This window comes from Phascolarctos cinereus, unplaced genomic scaffold, assembly GCF_003287225.1.
Source record: "Phascolarctos cinereus isolate Bilbo 61053 unplaced genomic scaffold, phaCin_HiC Scaffold_4;HRSCAF=312, whole genome shotgun sequence".
In the NCBI taxonomy this organism is placed as follows: Eukaryota; Metazoa; Chordata; class Mammalia; order Diprotodontia; family Phascolarctidae; genus Phascolarctos; species Phascolarctos cinereus.
Window position 1 is genome coordinate 474,813,340 of NW_027555847.1, and position 22,713 is coordinate 474,836,052.

The 22,713-nt window shown below is 37.8% G+C and overlaps 1 pseudogene; it reads left to right on the top strand.

The window, feature by feature from the left end:
• Positions 1-20,750: 20,750 nt before the first annotated feature.
• On the top strand, positions 20,751-21,147 carry LOC110221394 (large ribosomal subunit protein P1 pseudogene; annotated as a pseudogene).
• The last annotated feature ends 1,566 nt before the right edge of the window (positions 21,148-22,713 follow it).

Consider the following 22,713-nt stretch of genomic DNA (forward strand, 5'->3'; position numbering starts at 1 on the left):
GGTCATATCTACAGGATTTTTCTTTAATATTTTGGAATGTCATTCATCTGGGTCAGATGATTTGAACTCATTTAGAATCTTATCTCTTACTATCTATCCATCATTTTGTGCTTTGATACAATAAAAATTTGATACAAAAAATTATTGCCACTCCTGTTAATGTTATACTATCCATCTTAAAATAAGTCTATTCCTTCAAGTTTTTTGTCTATTATTCACATAGCTGTCAAACTGATTTTCCTAAAGTTCTAATCTGGCTATGTCACTTTTCCAGTCAATGTGGAGTCCATATGGTATAGGGTATAGACTGCTACATTTGGCCAGGAAGACCTGAGTTTGAATCTTGCCTCAGATATAGCTAGGTATTTGACTCTGGGTAAGATATTTAACTTTGTAGCTTCAGTTCCCACCTACAAATTGTGGGATGTTGACTTGGTCTCTAAGGTCACTTCTAGCCCTAAATATGTAAAAATCTCAATATGAAGGGGGGGGGCTATGTAGCTAGTGCAGAGATGATGGCCCAGGAAGGAATTGAGGATGTAGGGATTAAAGATCAATGTGGACAATAAAGACATTTTGGGCCATAAAGAATAGAGAAAGAGAATGATAAGAAAGAATGAAAAAATGACAGAAGAAAAGAAAAAACTGGAAGGAAGGGGGGAAAGGAGGAAGAAAAGGATGGAAGAAAAGAAGGAAGGAAAGAAGGGATGGAAAAAGAGAAGGAAGGAAGGACAGAAGGAAGGAGGGAAAGGAAGGAGGGAAAAAGGGGGAAAGGCAGGAAAAAAGAAGGGAAGGAGGGAGGGAAGAAAGATTTTATTAAGAGTCTAGTATGTGCTAGGTACTGTACCTTAAAAATATTTCATTTGATAGTCACAGCCCTAAGAGGTAGGTCCTATTATTATCTCCATTTTGCACATAAGAAAACTGAGGCAAACAGAGATTATATGATTTGCACATATCTAGTAAGTGTCTGAGGCCATATTTGAAGTCAGGTCTTCCTGACTCCAGGTCCAGCATTCTATCCAGTGCAACACCTACCTGAATTACATTTAAAAAAGATTACAGGCAGATAAAAGAATCATAAAGTTCATGGAAATAGATCACATGACAAAATAAAGGGTACAACCATGTGTAGCTGAGTTAGAGCAGACCTACAAGTCATGGGAATTGAGTAGATTGAGGAACTGGGAAGTTAGGTGTATTTGAGGGACTATTAATATATAGGTTGAAATCTCCTAGTATAAAGATAAAAGTTGAGATTGAGAGTAAGACTGTCAGCTAGGTACTGAACTCATTAAGGAAAGGAGACTATCCTGAGTTTTGATAGATTAACAGCTACTAGAGTCTTGGTTGGGTGATAAATTTGGATTGAATGAAACTCAAGCAGCAGAGATTAATGAGTAATGGTGGTAGAGGGATAATCAAGAAGTAACAATGGGGAGCAAGGAGCATTCTGACCAGTGAATTGGGGGAGGGAGGTTAGGGTTAATGAAAGTGTAAACAATATTGGAAGGGTGGCCAAAGATAAAATGTCAACAGAAGGGAGTCAGGTTTCAGTAAGAGATAGAGATGGAGAAAGAAAGAAAGGAAGAGTTTTAAGATAAAAGCAAATTTGTCACTTATAGAATAGGCATTCCATAAAGCACAATGGAACTAGAACTGGAGTGAGATGCTGAGCAGATTGATGGATGGGGCTGAGGGAGACTGGAATAAGAGAGCCACCGGGGGGGTTGAAAAATGGTATTTGTATAAGGGCAGCTAGGGGTTCAGAATCACTGTGCTGGATAAATATGAGGGGGTGAAAATATAATGACCATTGAGGAATGAGTCCTGGTAAAGGATCATTGACATGAGAGGTTGAAGAGGGCAAGTGATAGAATGTTTAAGGGCCTTCCTCTCGGTCCAGTCTCATGGCAGATGACGTTCTGTGCCTTGTGGTACCCAGGAATCCTGCATTAGAGTAGGAAGGGACCAGAATGGCCTGGAGGAGTCTGTACACGAGGAATGAGGTGGTAATCTCAAAAAGGTTTTGTCTAGAATGCAGGAGAACTGGCAAAGGCTTAGGACAAAACAGGGGCTGAGAGGTGGGTAGTCTGGATCCAAGGATGACACAAAACTCCCTGAGAAAGTCTATGTAGAGGAAAGACCACAGGTGGGCCTAGATCTGGGGTTGACCCAGAGATCACTAGAAAGTCTGCCTTTGTACAAACCTCATCTCCCATTCACCATCCCTCATCCCCCACTGCTGGCTCTCTTACTGCTGGCCTGTATCTGGAGATAAAACAGGGATCTCTGAGAAGACCCTGGGGTAAAGATAGAGGCAGAAGGTGAGAGATGGTTAATTTTCAGTGATGTTATAGAGAAAACTCTCGTTCAAATAGGTTTGGACTAGATAGCCTCTGAACCAATCTGAGATTCTGTGATATTAGATTCTGTAATTTTTAATGCAACCTAATTTTAACAAGTTTTGAAACACTCAGACCTTTTCCAAGAGAAGCTACATCTAACCATGTCTCTGAAGTTCCTTCCAACCCTAAGATTCTGGGATTCTGAGATTCCAAGTATGCTACAGACCACATTGCCATAAGGAAGAAATAGAATATGCAGTTCTTGAAATGAATCAATCATTGTATCCCAAATGGTTTTCTTATTTATGGTCTGCACTTTATAAAAATTGACTTGCATGAAAGAGGCTGGTGAACTTAACTTTCGTTTCTGGCAAAATTCTAGAATGGATTTTTAAAAGGATAATTTATGAGTATTTAGCAAAGATGTGCTACAATTGGCTTCATCAAAAATTAGCTAATTTCATTTGCTTTTTTGATAGGGATGTGATCCAAATTGGTGGAGGGAAATCCTGTCCAGGACCAGTTGAAGCAACTAGGTATTTTAACCTAGAGAAGAAAATATTTGTGGTAGACATGATAGATGCCCTCATGTATCTGAAGACCTGTCAAGGAGGAAAGAGATCAAGATTTTTCTGTTTGACATCTAAAAGTAGAATTAGGAACTGTGAACAGAAGTTGTAAAAGTTACCTTCTTCTCTTTCTCTACCATTTGGAAGATGAAATTGTCTTGTAAGCAAGTCAGGAATTATTAGACTGTTGATAATGGAAAGAGACCCACAACAGCTGTTGATGCAAGCCTCTACGACTATTTTTATCTCTGTATCAGTCAGAAAATATCAAGAGACCCTACAGAGCAGTCAAGACACCATGCTAGAAAAAAGGATATTTTTCATGTTGTTCTAATAGAAAAGGTAGAGAAATGTGAGCTAGATGAAAATATAATTATTTGGATCCAGGCCTAGTTGAATGGCCAGACATAAAGTTAGGAGACAAAGGAAGCCCACGTAGGAGATGACAAAATTTGGAGGGTTTGAAGGATTAACTGTCAAGATATCTACCAAAGATGTGGAAGAAGTATTGGACCTTATTATCACCATAAAAAGATAATCAAGATAACATCAATAGCTATCAACCTATGTGCTTATATTTAAAATGGTTTTTTTAGAATAATCTACACAGTCATTATACATTTTCTTGATTAGGATATTAGATGGAAAGAAGTGAGGAAGTGAGCTTTTGTATGAGACAATCCATAATTAACCACATCTTTACTATTACAATTGAATGAAAGAGTTAGATTTTATTTAATTCCTATAAAAAAAGGAAATGAAGTTAGCCAGTTTTTAATGAAGTCAATAGTAGCACAGCTTCTTTTCTAAATGTTTGCAAATTGTCCTTTTAAAAATTCATTCTAGAATTTTTCCAGAAACCAAAGTTGAGCTCACCAGCTTCAATTCAATTCAAGTTTTATAAAGTATAGGCTGTGAATAAGGAAACTGCTTGGAATGCAATAATAATACAAAATACAAGATGTACTTTTTTTTGTTGATTATAAAACAGCATTTAGTTCAGTAAATCAAAATGTTTCCCTACAATCACTCTCATAACAATATGTCATATATGCATCTTTCAAAATTCTACACAATTTCTTAAAATGTATACCACCTTAAATGTGGGTGTACCTCAGGGCTCTGTGCTAGGTAGCCTTTTCTTCTCTCTCTATACCTTCTTGGTCACTTCATTGGCTTCCATGTGTTCTTTTATCTTCTTAATGCAGATTTCTCTTAGATCTGCTTATCTGGCCCTGGTCTCATTCCTTAGTTCCAGGTTTATATCATCTATTGCCTATAGGACATTTCAAGTTGGATATCACATAGACATGTCAAAATCAAAATGTTCAAAAAGGTACTCCTATGTCCCTACCTTCCAATCTTCCTCTTCTTCTTAACTTCTCTATTTCCATCAAGGACACTACCATTCTTCTACACAAACTTGATGTCATCTTCACACTCATTCCATATTCCAAATCTCTTGACAAATTTTGGCATTTCTACCTCCATCCCATCTCAAATTCCCTTTTCTCCACTCACTTATACGTCACACCTGCTTTGGCCCTTATCCTCTCTCACCTAGATTATTGCAGTAGTCTCCTAACTCATTTCCCTGCTTCAAGCTTCTCCCAACTACAATTATCCTTCACTAGCTGCCAAAGGAATTATCCTAAAGTGCAGATCTCATTATGTTAATCAATGCCTCTATAGATACACATATATACATATATAGGCAATATATTGGCACTGATTAACATAATCAGATCATTATCCAATATATTGCCTATAGATGTGTATTTATACGGGCATTGATTAACATAATCAGACTCAAGTAACATAATAGATATCTATATCTATATTTGTGTCTATATCTATTCTTCCCTTTGACATTTGAAGCTCTTCATACTTAGGACCCATTCTACATTTCTAAACTTACTGTATTTTATTCTTTTCCATTTATCATTCAGCCAATCTAGCTTCTTGCTGTTCCCGACACATGGTCCTCTATATCCCTTCTCTATATGCCTTGCAGTGGTGTTCCTTCATGTTTGAAATGTGTTCCCTCCTCACCTCTACCACTTGGAACCCCTTGTTTCCTTCAAGAGTCAGTTCAGTTGCCATTTGCTTCTTCATGAGGCCTTTCCTGGTCTCACATACTACTGGGTCCCTCTCCATGGTTATCTTGTATCTGCTTTGTATGTGTTTGCATATAGATATATGTATTATCTTCTTATTAGAAAGTAAACTTCTTGATGGCAGGGATTGTTTCACTTTTGTCTTAGCACAATGCCTTGAATGCAATAGGTACTTAAGAAATTATTTTTGATTAATTTATTGATTGCTGTTTTAAAAACAGAAAGGATCAATGTCAATGAACAATAACTTGCTTTTTCAGTCTTTAGAATGTATTTTTAAAATGAACATTCAAGAACAAATTCAAGCTTCTTAACCTGAGGTACTTCCATATAAATAATCTATTAAAATAATTAATATAATATAAAGGGTTCTTTAGCCTTTCACAGAGTAATTTATTAGGTCACAATTAAGCTAAATCAAAAAGTATTTAAATTAAATAGCACTTTATGGTTGCAAAGCACTTTCCTTATAAAACTATGAGATAGGTTGTACAGGTATTATTATTTTATTGTTGTTCAGTCATGTTTGACCCTTCATGCCCCATTTGGGGCTTTCTTGACAAAGATACTGTAGTGGTTTGCTATTTCCTTCTCCAGCTCATTTTATAGATGAGGAAACTGAAGCAAACAGGGTTAAGTGACTTGCCCAGGGTCACAGAGCTAGTAAGTGTCTGAGGCCAGATTTGAACTTACAAAGATGAGTCTTTCTGATTTCAGGCCTGGCACTCTACCCACTGTGCCCCCTAGCTGCCCAAGTATTATTATACCCATTATATAAACAAGGAAGCTAAGACATATTAAATGACTCTAAAATAAAGATTTACTGAAAAATCCATGGCTCTTTAGATATTATGAAATTCAGAAACTTAGGTATAGCTAAGTCTCTACAGAGTGAGGAAAATAAATAATTAGTAATCTTCCCCTCCCTTTCAATAATATTCACTCTCTTTTACTCCTAACAAAATAAATAACTGCTGAATATGCTGGAGATCAGAATATCCGGGGCAAATGAGGTGGTATTGTTACTGACAATGCATTTAATAATAAATAATAATTATATTGCCTGCATTTATATAACTTTAAGATTTGTTATCGTATTTGATCCTCTCAATAACCCTAATTAGTAGGAAGGGCAGGTAGGACCTCACCTTTTCATTTACAGATGAAGAAACTGAGGCACACAGTAGTTAAATTACCTGCAAAAGGTCATACAGTAATTTCATGGAAAAGCTGAGACCAGGACCTAAGTATCCTAACTCTAAACTCCCCAACATCTTTCTAGCGCAAGACCCTAGGGGATCCTAGATTTAGAGTCAGAAAAGGCCCAAGTAGTTATGCTATCCTGTTTCTTCATTTTTATAGATCAGAAACTGGAGCCTAGAAAGTTTGTGACTTGCCCAAAGTCACACAAATAGTAAGTTACATTGCATCTACTACTGTCTCTTGCATCTACTCATTCCCTGTCCCCTCCCCTATCCTTTTTTTTAAACAAAAAGTTAGTAGGATAGATTAAGCTCCATATTATATTTATATACATTACCACTTAAGTTAAATTCTAACCATGAAGTTCTTGCCTAGACATATTTTATGCTGGTACTGACAAGTATAAAGAGGAACTTTATGAAATTAGTTCTTAAGGCTTTGGGATTCTGGAATTCCATAACTACAGATTTAAAGTTTTTATGCTAGAGTATTTGAAAGTAGTGCAGTCTGTATCATTGCTTCCCACAGAATTACAAAACCTCAGCGTTAGAAGGGATTTCAGAGGCCAACCAATCCAATACATACTTGTATGGGGCAGCAGACATTCAACTATTGTTTTGAAGATGAATGAGGAGATAAGAGGGGGAACTCACTATCTTCAGAAGCGGTTGATTTTTGGATTGTTTCTACTGTTAGGACATTTCCCCTTATGTTAAATACATATCTGTCTTTTTATAACTTCACTTGTCTTCTGGAACTGAGTACAACAAATCTAATCCCTCTTCCTCATCACAGCCTTTTAAATGGTTGATGACAGTTGTCACATATTAGGGGCTTAATAAATGCTAGTTGACTGATTGAGGGAGGAAGAGGTTTGGATTAAGAAGCATGACTTTGTTAAATGGGAGTAAAGCTGATGAAAACTTTCCAGGCCATTTGACCAGTGATGTTTCAAGGTACACGAATCACAGGAGATGATTCCTCCAAGTTTGTTATAGAAACTGCTCTATTTTCTGCATTGACACTTTTTCTACCTACCTGAAAAGTACTATATTTTCCTTAACCTCCACTCAACATGTCTTCTTAAATCATATGAGATTTGTGATTTCATTAGTTAATCTGAATGTATGAGTGTAGAAGAAGAAAAAGAAGACAAAGGAGAAGACAAGAAGAAGAAGAAGAGGAAGAAGAAGAAAAAGAAGAGGAAGAAGAGGAAGAAGAAAAAGAAGAGGAAGAAGAAAAAGAAGAGGAAGAAGAAAAAGAAGAGGAAGAAGAAGAGAAGGAAGAAGAGGAAGAAGAAGAAGAAGAGGAGGAAGAAGAAGAGGAAGAGGAGGAAGAAGAGGAAGAAGAGGAAGAAGAGGAAGAGGAAGAAGAGGAAGAAGAGGAAGAGAAGAAGAGGAAGAGGAAGAAGAGGAAGAAGAGGAGGAAGAGGAAGAAGAAGAGAAAGAGGAAGAAGAGGAAGAAGAGGAGGAAGAAGAGGAAGAAGAAGAGAAAGAGGAAGAAGAGGAAGAGGAAGAAGAGGAAGAAGAGGAAGAAGAGGAAGAAGAAGAAGAAGAGGAGGAAGAAGAAAAAGAAGAGGAAGAAGAAGAAGAGGAGGAAGAAGAAAAAGAAGAGGAAGAAGAAGAGGAAGGAGAAAAAGGAGAAGAAGGAGAAGGAGAAGAAGAGCAACAACAACAGCTAACATTTCTATAGCACTTACTTTGCCAGTCACTGTCCTAAGAACTTTCTAATTATTATCTCAATTTATTCTCATAACAACCTCAGGAGTAGATGCTATTATTATCCTCATTTTACAGATGAGGAAACTATGTATAAATTTAGTGAATAATCACACCCGTAAGAATTATGCCCGTTTAATGTAAAACATCTGAATACTTATTTTGGCATTCAAGATAAACTGAATAGTCTGGGATTCACTTGATTTTAATAAGTCTTATCTTTTTATAGTACTAGCCATCTGCTTATGCAGCAGACAGATTGAAAATCCAGTGTGTGTGTACATCAAATATTCATGGGACTCAAATAGCAATATATTCCTAAAGAAAAAAAATACCTCTTGATATCGTGTATCTCTGCCACATTTTAAGGCAGGTCAAAATTTCACATCATGCACTATTTACACTGTTTTTGTTGTTACCCCCGTATGCCAATGGTGGAGTTTTTTTTTTCTGAGGGAGTCATTAAAAAGTATTGTCTTTCCTCCTGCTTGAAGCCAATTAGGAGTGAAGAAGGACATTGTAAGTTAATATAATCCTTATTCAGGAGAGATCTCACTCTTTTTCCTTTGTTCCCACCTCAGATCTCATTATGGGTGACAGGTTCAGGGGTTCAGGACTGATAAGCATGCAGAAGTTTGGATGTTTATTCAAACCTCTTGTGTTTGCAAAAATTGGCCTGGAAATCTTTTGAGGACAGACTTTCTTGGAAGTCATCCAGTGCCCCTGGCTCTCTGTCAGATTGGCAATCCTAGAGGAGCAGCCTTTCTCGTGGCATTTTGTCACTTCGGCTTTGGATACTAACAGAAATATAGAAAGGCAAGGGTGCTGCAAAACTTGAAACATGAGGAAGTTTTTTAAAAAAAAAGCATTTGATTGACTTGCCTCTAAGTTTGGCATAAGAACAATGGGGATTTTGCTGATGAAGATTTAAGCATATTTACCTTTTCTCAAGACCATTTCAAAATGTAGGTGCCTATTCTGTATGTGCAATCTACTAAATCATGATGGGAAGTGATTTTAGCAAGATAGCATGATATAGTGGAAGGGAGCACTGGACTTGGATGTGCGTGACACATAGCAAACACTTAACAAAATCTGTCTCTCTTACTTTCTGTCTCTATCTCTGTCTCTGGCTCTCTCAGACTGGGTTTAAATCTCAGCTTCTCTGCTTTTAACAAGTCACTTAACCATTATAAGTATCAATTTCCTCATCTATATAATGGGAAAAATAATACTCACACTACCTATTTCCATAGGCTTGTGATGAGGATAAAATGAGATGTAAACTGCTATAGAAATAGAAGCTTGTATTAAATTTACAAAAATATTACTCTCCTAGCACATCTACATTAATTTACATTAAATAGTTTTCCTACCAAGAGATAGGATGTAATTACCAGATTCAGGTTTGTCCTAATATTCCTCACTACTATGGGATTAAAGAAGTAAAGTGACACAGTATAAAAAGAGCTGGTCTTAGAACCAGGAAGAGAGAGGAAGGGGGAGAGAGAGAGAGAGAGAGAGAGAGAGAGAGAGAGAGAGAGAGAGAGAGAGAGAGAGAGACAGAGAGAGAGAGAGAGACAGAGACACAGAGACAGAAAGAGAAGGGGAGAGAGACAGAGAGACAATGAGACAGAGACAGAGAGACAGAGACAGAGAGAGAAGGGGAGAGAGACCAGGGAGACAGAGAGACAGAGACAGAGACAGACAGAGACAGAGACAGAGAGAAAAGGGTAGAGAGACCAGGGAGACAGAGAGAAAGAAAGAGATAAGGAGAGAGAGGGAAACAGAGGGAGACAGAGAGAGAGAGAGAGAGAAAGAGAGAGCCAGAGACAGAGACAGAGACAGAAAGTAAGAGAGACAGATTTTGTTAAGTGTTTGCTATGTGTCACGCACATACAAGAAAAAAAAAGAATCCCTACCCTCAAAGAGTTTACATGCTAATGGGAGAAGGCAAGACCTAAAATGAGCTGGAAAGTGAGAAGAGGGAAGGAAGTATAAAGTTCTAGAGGGCAAAGGAGGAGGTACAAAACCTTGAAGAGTTGGGAGTGAGGCTAGGAGTAAAATGGTCATGGACAGCCTGGGCATCTCATTACATAGCAATCCAGGACTCATAGATCAGAAGAGAGGGCCACAGAGCAGAGGCATCTCCAGGGGGAGAAGGCTCTCAGGAAAATAGCTGGGAGTCATTGAAGATGTTCTGTCTCTGACACATACTTACTCAGTGACTTTTGGGCAAATCACTTAAACTTTCTATGCTCTAGGAAATTTTCTCGGAAAAGATACCAAAGTGCTTTGGTAGAGCAAGTTTTCTTATTCAGGAGTTCCCTATACCAAGTGAATCATGAGTCCAATCATTCATTATTCATTATTAAATACAGTTTAATGGCAAGAATTTGTCAAATGAGCCAATTATGCAAAGCAAGGAACCATTTTAAGATACTCCTCAACACATTTGGACTAGGGGGAGAAATCCCAACATTTATCTTATCTGCCTATATGTTTTCTCTCAGATAATTTTCAATGCTAAACTGGGTCCTTTTAAAGAAACCAACAGAGGCTATAGGCGTAAAATGCAGAAGAATATGACAGCTGGGTCAGCTCCAAATAAGCCTTCCAAGGTACAGTCTTAGAGTTCATCTTGAGAGGACTTCAAACCCTGACATCCTTCCAGAAAGGGATTATTATTACTAGGAAAACAAATTGGCTGTTACCAGAAGTGGGGTAAGAATTTTCCCAGAGGTTTCAAGGTTGGTTCATAAAGTCCTGGGAGTACCCTGAGGAAAGCTACTGTCCAAACATAAAAGTGTTGAAGTATTATTTAACCTTGCCTATCCGATGAAGGATTCTCAAGTAGAAAACAAATATAGCATAATTAATGATACTTCTATTATCTTACTCAGCATCATAAAGCTAGAGTGGGAAGGGACCTTTGAAGACCATCTAGTTCAACTCTCTCATTTTACAAGTGAGGAAACCAAGGCCCAGAGAGGTTGTGTCTCTTAACCTAAGGTTATGTAGGGACTAAAGGAGTAGGAGCCAGGATTTGGACGCAGGCCCTATGACTCCGAATTGAGCATCCTTTCCATCCTACTGAATACTTCACAATTGACTTTTCCCAGCTGGGTCAATCCATACTCAAATCAAGTGATCAGTATTGATGTATTGCGCACCCACTATGGTCCAGGCACTACTATGTTCTAGGACTGGGAAACAAAGGTACTTCTTTTTTGAAAAATAATCACCTGTTTTACAAGGACAGATAGATGGAGGTTCTTCCCTCTAAATACAGCCAGCTTTCCACTACCCTGAAAAGCTCTGCCTCAGAGTTCTAGTGGTGACTTCAAAAGAAGAGTTTCAGAAATATTTTAAACAATGGAAACATTGGTAGAATATGTATGCTAGCTTTCTAAGGAAACTATTTTGATGGCATTCGTTTGGTTTTTAATGTTCTGGTATGTTGTTGAAAAAGATACTTAATCCTTTATAGTCAACCTCCCTGCTTTGCCACAGACACCTATGATCCCTCTAGATTTTAAACATTAATTATTGCAGTGCTTTGGGAAATACAGGCCATATTTGATGCAGGATTATGTAACGCCACTGCTTTCTCAGACCCCAGCATTGGAGAAGACAAAGAGGAGTAATTTCAACATGTCTGGAGTCAAGATACAGGTATTGGAGTCAGGAGGATTTGAGTTCAAATCCAGCCTCAGACACATGACATTTACTAGCTGTGTGACCCTGGGCAGGTCACTTAACCCTGATTACCTCACCAAAAAAAGCGCCAAAAATAAATAAATAAATAAATAAATAAATTAATTCTTGTTATAGGGAATGGCTGTCTGGGACAGGGATATATTAGAAAATGTAGGTGATGTAAAAAAGGATATCAATAAAATGTATTCTTAAAAATGAAAATTGTAATGTATATAATAACTCATTTAAAAGAAACCTCTTACAACTGTTTTGCTCTAAGGATCCACTTGTTCTTTATCTGTACCTTCTATAGGTTTTCTTAACACTTCCAATGCTCTTTTTTGAAAGGAGATTCAAAGTATGGATTCTAATTTCTAACACCCATGATCTTTATTCCAGTTACTGCAGGGGTCACCCTCCATTCATTCAATGTCACCATAGTTAAGATTTGCTCTGATACTTTGGCATCCAGTTTCCAGACTATTACTTGAACAGTGGTATTTTCTCTTCAGGGTCATGAAATCTCCCACTCTGATTTTGAGTGTTTTTTGAATGCTGGGACCCTGCTCTCTCAGCATCACATTTTAATCAGGATTTGGTTGTATTTCTTTTCCGGAAGACCCAAAAACAGATGGGGAGGAGGTTTTCTGGACTAGTTGTGATTTCCTTGGAACTCCCTGGCCGGAAAGTTGGAAGAGATGAATTTCGAGTGCTCTGCAGTTTAAATCAAGGTCAAACAGACAGTATGTGTCAGTGGTGGGACTTGAACCTGGGTTTTTCTGACTCCAAGGCTGGCTCTTTCATCGTGATGTCTCTCTAATAGAGCTGTATGGCTTAAGAATTAGTAGGCTGTTTCCACTGATAAGGTGTTTCTAAGTTGTTCTGGAAATTGTGCCTAAGATTTCTCCTCTCGATTGGAGCTTTCCATTTGGGCTCTGATCTTTCAAGAACTCTTATGAGAGTTCTTTTCTGTAATAAATAGGAAGTATTTTTTCTAACAGAATATGCTCTTTTTTGGTCATTGTTTCTGACCCAACTCTACAGTTCATTGTTATTTATTTAATTCATTATTATTTTTTTTAATCTGAGTGGAGGAAATAGTCTCTCTTGAAATACCCAAAAGAAAACTCAAAAATATTAATAGCAAAAGCTTCATGGGGAAAGTTAAAAACTAGCCAGACTCAGGCTAGCCTAATAAAACAGCAGGCCTGATATAGTGTATTGCCTTATCCTGGTAGAGACAACTGACTTCTCCTTTTTCTTATATTTGAGACATTTTCATTACCCCTTACTCTCATTGTCAGTGATCAGACTCGGATTGCTGCTGCTGCATGTATTTTAGATGCAAGTTGGCCTTACTGCTGACCTGGTGGCAAGAACCATTTGGAGCATTAGGAGAAGCTATTAAAGGTGGACTATTGATTATGTTTGAGTTAGGTCCTGTTACATAGTGCTTTCTTTGCTCCTCTCTCTGCCCATTTTCCTTACTTCCCTCCCCCACGTATAGTTCCAGGAATTTAAAAACGACATTTCGGTGTACTCAGAAGCCTGTTTTATCTTCTTGGACCACACCTGCCTGCCAACTGTGGGTGGAACCAGTCAGGCTGGCCTCCCCTAGGGGAAACCCAGCCTTACTTCTAGCCACATCTCTGCCCAGAGCAGTAGGGCCTTTGAAGAAAAAAAAGAAAATCCTTTGCAGATGTGGGAATTATTAGGTGTAGATTCTGGAATAGAGTATGCAGAGTGGTCATAATTTTTACTTTGGGAGAAAAGCCTCAATTTGATGCTCTGAGGTAAAGATCACACTGCTGTAGTTCTATGCCATCACTTTTCTAGAGCAAGGGAAGACCACTTTCAATCCCTCTTAGTGAGTTTTATTGCTCAGTAAAAAGCATGGGCTCACCATGCTTGATTTTCCATGCTGATAATCTGGCAATACCTCTCCTCTACCATGAGGTCTTGTTGAACTCCTGGACAGAAAGAAAGGAAGGAAGGAAGGAAGGAAGGAAGGAAGGAAGGAAGGAAGGAAGGAAGGAGGGAGGGAGGGAGGGAGGGAGGGAGGGAGGAAGGAAGGAAGGAAGGAAGGAATGAAGGAAGGAAGGAAGGAAGAAAAGAAAGAAGGAAGGAAAGAAAGAGAAAGAAGGAAGGAAGGAAAGAAAGAGAAAGAAGGAAGGAAGGAAAGAAAGGAGGGAGGAAGGGAGGAAGGAAGGAAGGAAGGAAGGAAGGAAGGAAGGAAGGAAGGAAGGAAGGAAGGAAGGAAGGAAGGAAGGAAGGAAGGAATCCCAAACCAGCATGTGCAGTGAAGAAAGCTGGGTTTTCGGAAAAGATTTTTAGAGGCATCCCATGAGCTTGCATGCAAATGGCAATTTTTAAAGACTGACAAAATCAAAACATAAAGATTAAGCTTGAACATTATCTCCAATACCTGTATCTTGACTCCAGACATGTCGAAATTACTCCTGTTTGTCTTCTTCAATGCTGGAGTCTGAGAAAGGAGTGGCTATACATAACCCTGTAACAAATATGGTCTGTATTTCCCAAAGCACTGTAATAATTAATGCTTAAAATCTAGAGGGATCATAGGTGTCTATAGCAAAGCAGGGAGGTTGACTGTAAAGGAGTAAGTATTTTTTTTAAACAACATACCACAACTTTAAAAACCAAACAAATGCTATCAAAATAGTTTTCTTAGGAGGTTAGCATACATATTCTAACAATGTGTCCATTGTTTAAAATATTTCTGAAACTCTTTTTTTTGAAGTCAACATCAGGACTCTGAGGCAGAATTATTCAGGGCAGTGGAAAGCTGGCTGTATTTAGAGGGAAGGACCTCCATCTATCTATTCTTGTAGAGGTGATTATTTTTCAAAAAAGAAGTACCTTTGTTTCCCAGTCCTAGAACACAATAGTGCCTGGACCATAGTGGGTGCTCAATACATCAATATTGATTACTTGATTTGAGTATGGATTAGACTGGAGAGTCCATGAGGTACATTCAAGTCCGAAGCTCTGTGATTCTATGACCTTGGATGAGTCATACTTTTTTTTATACCTTAGTTTGCTCATCAGTAAAATGGGGATGGATGGAGGTGGAGCTAGACCAGAGGCATCAAACTAAATAGAATCCGGGGCCACAAAATTGTATATAAGGATCCCTATGGATCACATATTGAATTGGAGAACTACAAATTTACATTATCTATGTTTTATTGTATTTTTATTTATTTGATTAAATATTTCCTAATTACATCCAGTTCAGGCATAGATTATATGTTTGATATCTCTGGACTAGAAGATCTCTGAGGTCCCATTCAAATTCTACAACTGTGATTCTATGGAAAGCTACACTAGAAACTCAGTATCATTCCTTTATAGTCACACTCCATATGTTTACCCTAAATGGTATTACCCACTTTGATCAACTACTTTTTTCAAAAGGCTTTGATCTGAATAAGTATTAATTATTTCCATAGATCAAATCTGACCTCAAGGGGCAAAGATTTGTCACCACTCATTGAGGTATTCAAAAGCATGTTTCTAAAGGCAGTTCCCAAAGGGGTGTTTCAAATAGATTGGTCTAAGTAGATCTAAGTATTCCCTTTTGTGAAATGTTCCCTTTAATGAAAAACTTTCTTTTTAAAAAATTGTTGTTCAGTTGTTTTTCATTCATGTCAAACTCTTTGTGACCCCATTTGGGGTTTTCTTGGCAAAGATACTGGTGTGGTTTGCTGTTTTCTTTTGCAGCTTATTTTACAGATGAGGAAACTGAGGCAAACAGGGTTAAGTGACTTGCCCAAAATAACACTTGCCCAGAGTAAGTGTCTGAGACCAGATGAGTCTTCTTGACTCCAGGGCCAGAGCTCTATCCACTGAGCCACGTAGTTACCTGGTTCTTAAAATTACTAACTTGGTAAACATCAACTAACATCAACATTTCCCTATTCAAAAAAGAGTGTATATGGAAAGGGGAATTATATAGGGAACTCTGAATCTCTACTGCAAGCCACTTCAAACCAGCTCAGGTGGTCTCACCAGGTCTAAGTCTCAGGTAACTGCTTTGAAGGGACAGCATTCATTTGGGTATTGAAACTCTTGTGTATTCATGAAATACACACACACACACACACAGAGTCAATTTGTACTGTATCTTGTACATGCTGGTAGATATTTGTGGTTCAATTGAGTCCCTAAGGGTAATGGACCTTCCCAGTGGGTAAAGGTGTGTCGGGAATGTTCCCAGGACCCTCCCTAAGGTAGAGGTTTAGTTTGGGGAGGCCCAGTCTCCATATGTAGCCTATAGTTCCGTACAGGCTTCATTGGCCACAGCCCTTTTGAACTAATGTATGCAGAAGGAAGGGATGGGGGAGGAGGAAGATAAGAGAAAGCTGGTTCAGTTCTATAGCCATTCTTCAAGACTCAGCTGAATTCTTCCTTCTGTCATTACACTTTCTATTAGTAACAGCAATAATAATAATAACGAAAATTTATTTAGCTCTTGAAAATGTATGAAGAGCTGTACATACATTGTCATTTGGTCCTATGAGTAGTTATTATTACCATTTTATGAATGAGGCAGTTGAGCCTCAGAGAGGTTAAGTGATTTGCCCATGGTCACACAGATAGGGAGGGATTCAACATAGGTCCTCCTCCCTAAGCACCCTATCCAGCAATAAGGTTTTCTGCATATGAAATACCTTCATATTGTCTGCATCATGGGAGCTAGCACTTGAAGAGATCTTAAAAATTATCTAGAGCAATATCCCCTTTTTTGAAAAATGTCCTTTTTTTAAAAATTACAGGCCTGATAAACATTGACTAACATCAACATTTCCATATTCAAAAAAGATTATATATGGAAAAGAGAATTATATATAAAACTTGGAATCTCTAATTACAATCCAGTTCAAACCAGCTGAATTTGGTTCAGACTTGCTTTTTAAACCAGATTAATCTGATTCTATCCAGTTCAGACCAGTTCAGTCTAGTACAAATCAATTCACCAGTTCAATCTTGTTTAAACCAGTTGAGCCCAAACCCGTTTAAACTGCTTCAACCCTCCCCCTCCCCCTTTTTTCTCCTGAAGGGCTATGACCAAACTGGCTGTCCATACCTGAGCAAACTACTGCAGCCTGGAGCCAGGGTCTCCACAACACTTGAAAGAGGGAGGACATACCCCCAGTGTAGGGGTGAATTTGATTGTAAGCTTGTATTGCTGCCCCTAGCATGGAAGGCGGGGGAGAAGTGCCAAGTGAGCTTAGGGTCAAGTATCAGTTCTACTTTTGTTTTTAACCTTCCTTGGGATTCTGTGTATCCTTGTGGAGACAACTGGAATTGCTTTATCTTTGCTGCATAATATCTGTTTTGGAGAGCTTTGGGAGGTCATGGGGATGAGAGAGAGAAAAATGTATAGTCCTCCATCTTGTTGCTCATGTGACCTGGAATCTCTAACTGGTTTGTGTTTTGGTTCTTTTCACTTTCTGCATCAGTTCATTTAAGTGTTTCCCAGTTTCTCTGAATTCAGCTCTTTATTCATTTCATACAAAGCAATACTATTCCATTACATTCATGTCCCAGAATTTGTTCAACTGTTCCTCAAATGATGCGTACCATACTTAATTTACAATTCTTCGCTACAACAAAAAGTGCTGCTAACAATATTATTTTTACAATGATGTCCTTTCCCTTTGTTTTTGACTTTTTTTCTGGAGTATATGCTTAGTAGCAGTTTAGTGACTTTTAGGGTATAGTTCCCAATGCTTTCCAATATGTCTAGACCAATTCCCAGCCCCACCAACAGTGCATTACTGTGCCTGTTCTTCCATACCTGCTCCGTCAAGAGTAATTTTCTTTTTTTTGTCATCTTAGCCAATCTAATGGGTGTGAGGTAGAACCTCAGACTTATTTTAATTTACATTTCTCATTAGTAGTAACTTAGAGCACTTTTTCCTATGGATGTCAAAAGCTTCCAATTCTTCATTTGAAATCTGCCTATTCTTATCCTTTGGCCATTTAGCTACTGAAGAATGGATTTTGTTCTTATATATTTGTATCAACTCCATATGTATCTTGGATACTAAAACTTTTTCAGGCAATTAAATGGCATAATGGCTAGAGCAGTAGACTTGGAGTCAGGAAGACCCCAGTTCAAATCCTGATTCAGAAACTTTCTAGGTGAGTGACTCTGGGCAAGTGATTTAACTTCTCTCAGCCTCAGTTTCTTCATCTATAAAATAGAGATAATAATAGCACTTATGTCAAAAGGTTGTTGAGAGGAGAAAATGAGATAACATAATAAAAGCGCTTAGTAGATTTTAAAAATACTATATAATAATAGTAACGAACTTTTGTATAATGTTTATTATATGCCAGGCACTATATTGGCAAATAGTACATCTAAATGTGAGCTATTATTATTGTTTATCAGAAAAATTTTCTACAAAGATTTTCCCCCCAATTAACTGTTTTACTTCTAATTCTATTGATTTTGCTTGTGTAAAACCGTTCAATTTTATGTAATCAAAATTGTCCATTTTATCTTTTCTAATTATCTCTAATCCTTGTTTGGTCAAGACTAGTCCCCTATCTGTAACTGTGAAAGTTATCCCCTTTACTTTTCCTTTAATTATTTCTGGTATAATCATTTATATCTATGTCATGTATCCATTAGTACCTTATTGTAGTTTATGGTATGGTGTGGGATGTTGGTCTAAACCCCAATTTTTCAAGGCTTTTTCCCAATTTACTCAGTCATTTTGATGAAAATCTGGTCCTTATCCCTGGGGTGGGGGTCCTTGGGTTTACTGAACTAAGTTAATATGTACTATTTCTTCTGGATCTTATATATACATATTTTTTTTCCAGTGATTGATTTTTCTATTTTTTTTAATTATTATAAAAAATTTTTTAATGATTCCCACTTAGAATTATAATGTGCCAAGACCTTTTCCTTTCCACTTTTTTTCATCGTTTTCGTGGAGATTTTGACCTCTCATTCCTCTATTAATTTTGTTTTTATTTTGTCTTATTTTATAAAGTAAGTCTTTGGTAGTTTGTATACTATGGCCCTCAACTATAAATTAATTTAGGTAGTATAGAAATTTTATTATATTATCAGGGCTCAATAATCAGAAATTAATGTTTCCTACTATTTGTCTTTCTTTCTGTAAAGACTATTTTCTAGTTGTATTTATACAATTCCTATGTGTGTTGTTAAGTGAGCTCTCAGATTTTTTTTTTTTATATTCAGTAGTTATCTTGAATGGAAATTATCTTTTTCTTTCTCCCTGTTGGACTTTGTTGGTCAATATGCAGAAAGATCAATGATTTTGTGGGTTTATTTTATATCTTGCTACTTGACCAAAGTCATTAGTTATTCAATTAATTTTTATTTGAATCTCTTGACTTCTCTAAGTAAATTGCCACAGATGCTAGAACTCAGTGGTGCCTAGAGGCCACCTAGTCATTTAATAGAAAGCACAAGCAGCAAAGAGAAGTTCTGGCTGAGATTTGAAACATATCCTTTGACTTCAGCTTCTAAGAGTGATATAGTTTGGAAAGACGAGTGTTTGGAGATGAGTAATTTGAGTTAAGACTGGACAGGCAAGGTGGTTCCAGGTTGCAGAGGGCACTGAAAACCAGGCAAATTCACCCTTCCACACATGAAAAAACATTCCCTGTCAAACAGTGTCTCTCAATTGTTCCATAGAGGGTAAAACCGAGGAAAGGACACACACACACACACACACACACACACACACACACACACACACACACACACACACACCTGATTAAAAACATGCTTCTTTGCAGTCAAATGGTCTTGGGTAGGTTTTGAAATTTTAATCCTTTTCTCATTACTAGCTTGTTTCCTAAAAAGCTAAAACTGAATGGAGGGAATTTTCCCTTTTGCCAGCAATTCTAAATCCCCAGATGGATTTATATTTATATCTTGTTACAAATATTTAAATAAAAGTTAGCCAACTAAACACATGTGCGTTAAATAGACTCCCACTAATAAGGAAACCTCATGTAGGGATAAAGTATAAATATATCAACAGTGTAAGAATCACATCTCACCTGTGTAATAATTGCATGAAAGAGAATGATGGACAAGCACCAATTCTTTGTTTGAATTCTCCAGACAGAATGGTATGCTGCAGTTGAATAAGCTTAGAATTTAATCAGATTCTCCAAGGTTAGTAGAAGAAAATATTCTACATTAACAATCTTTCTGGCTTGGCTTTTTCTTTGGGATTAGTTGCATGAAAAAATGAACATGCAGTGCTATCTTGGCCAGGAAACAGGTGGGGTGGAGAAGTCTGTTATACAGACTCCATCATTCATTCATTCATTCATTCATTCAGAATATGATTTATTAATGGGTATTTCTGCCACAGATACATGATAAATTAGATTATATACATTTCAGTCTCAAATCTTAGAAGCTTTAGGAACTATGGGATTCCTCATTATTACCCCAGTAACATTAGACCTTTATAACATTTCTGAGAAACTCAGTTAATTACTAAATCCATGTGAGGACTATGGTTGATAGTAAGCCGTGGGAAAAGGGTGCAGTGTCAGATCTGAAAATACAACAGTATATCTAGGCTAGGTATGCCAAGTAAAGGGGAGGGCCTAGAAGGAATTCTGTCATCATGGCTTGGTGAAAACAATATTAGTTTTGGAATCAGGTGAACTGGTTTTATATCTGAGCTATGCTTCTTGTTTATGAGGCAGCATTGTTTGATGGATAAAGTACTGAACTTGGAGTCAGGAAAGCCAAGTTCAAATGCCATCTCAGATACTAGCTATGTGACCTTGGACAAGTCATTTAACTTGCCTCAGGAGCTCAGGGGCTGGATTTGATGGCCTGTAAGGTCCCTCCTATCTCTAATCTATGATCCTATGACATTGAGCAAGTCATTAGTTTCTCAGGGCTCTCAGTTTACCAACCTTAAAATCAAGTCCCTTCTCTCTTCAGTTGTGTGTAAGGTGCTTGGTTCTTCTTTGGAAGCTAAGGCCGCGTTGGGGTGACTCCTCACTTCATCCGGTGACTAGCACCACTACAAACAAGTCTCTCATCCTTCTGCTGAAATGGCTGTCTCTGAGCTCACTTGCATCTACTATGCCCTCATCCTTCATAACGACGATGATGTTAACAGTCACAGAGGATAAAATCAATGCCCTCATTAAAGCAGCAGGTGTAAAGGCTGAACCATTCTGGCCAGTATTATTTGCAAAGGCCCTGTCCAATGTCATCATTGCAAGTCGCATCTGCAATGTAGGAGTTGGTGGACCTGCCCCAGCAGCTGGTGGTGCTGCCCCTGCTGGAAGGGCAGCTCCTGCTAGCACAGCTGCCCCAGCTAAGGAGAAGAAGAAAGAGGAAGCAAAAAAAGAAGAATCCGTGGAGTCTGATGATGATATGGGCTTTGGTCTGTTTGACTAAATATTTTTTGTAACGTTAAATAAAAAGCTTAACTCAACTAAAAAAAATAAAATCAAGTCCCTTCCAGTTCCATAAGTATGATAAAATAATTACATTTCAGAGTGGGAAGGGACCTCAAAGGCCCACTTGTCCAACTTATCTGCATAAGAAAACCCTTCTACAACAAGTCTTCATTCCCACTATGCTTGAAGACCTTCAATGAGGGATAACATTTATTTAAGTACCTATTATGTGCCATGCTTTGCTCAGTACTATATCCTGAGGCATCCCACTCCCCTTCTGCATAGCTTCACTTCTTAGGAATCTTTTCTTTATATAGAGGCAGTTAGGTGGCACAGTGGGTAGCATACTGGGCCTACTTCCAATTTGTCTTTAGACGTTTATTAGCTCTGGGTAAGTCACTCTGTTTGCCTCATTTTCTTAATCTATAAAATGGGGACAATAATAATACCTTTCTCTTCCTAGGGTTGTTATGAAAATCAAATGAGAGAATAATTGTAAAGTGCTTAGCAGAGTCCCTGGCACATAGTAACTTCTATCTAGAAGTTAGTTATTATTAATTATTATTATGCCTACATATGCTCCGTTCTAACTTCTTCCTTGTTCTCCCTTCTGGAGCCAAGCCCAAGCCTAATTCTTACTCTTCCACAGGACAGTCCTTCATATACCTAAACACAGCAACAAGGCACCTTCTACGTCTTCTGTTCTCTACACTAAACATCTTTATTTTCTTGAAACAACTCTTTTACAGAATAATCTCAAAGCCTTTCACCCTCTTGGTCAACCTCCTCTGTATTCTTACCAGCTTATCAAGGTCCTTCCTAAAATGTGGTGCCCGAAACTGAGCACAATATTTAGAATGAGGTCTGGCCAGACTGATTAGGAGACTATAGCAAAATTCTGGTTTAAAAAAAAACACCCAATAACAAAGACAAAAAATTAGTTTGGAGAGAGAGAAATTAAATGCTAGTTTATTGAAAAAAATAAAATTTACTAAAAACAAAAGCTGGGGTCTTGACAGTTTCCATGTCAAGTGGACTCGGTGTGCTCTATTTTCTCTCCTCTTTCCTTTCATATGCTTACTCTGTCAATCTTCCCATGGACTGATTAGTGAGTACTGCCTATAACATGCATTAGACCATGAGTTTTTTCTGTTGGCCTCAGCAAGCACATTCTGTTCTACTTCTAGCCATCTACCCCAGAAAATAAATTGTGGTGTGTATTTCTTTAAACCAAACCAATTTAAACTATTTTCATCTCAAAGAGGCACTTGTTCATAGCAGTTTCATTACTTGAAGCTATTTTTACAAGCCATAGAGTAAGTACACTGTGTGCCCTGTGGATGGACAGGATCTCTTGCTGCTCCTTGTACAGCGATAACACTGGTATGACTGGTGGAAAACAGTAACAGGGTGAAAGAGGTTTGCAGCTGCCAAAGGCTCCAGCATGGTTTTTGTTCTAATCTTATGTGTTATTCACAGTAATGTCCAGTTTATCTGCAAGAGCTCATGTTAGAAATGAGATCAGCATACTTTAAAAAAGCATTTTAGACACAGTAACAAACATGCATACCAGCTCCCTATTATAAATCCATAGGTTGCTACTGTTCTG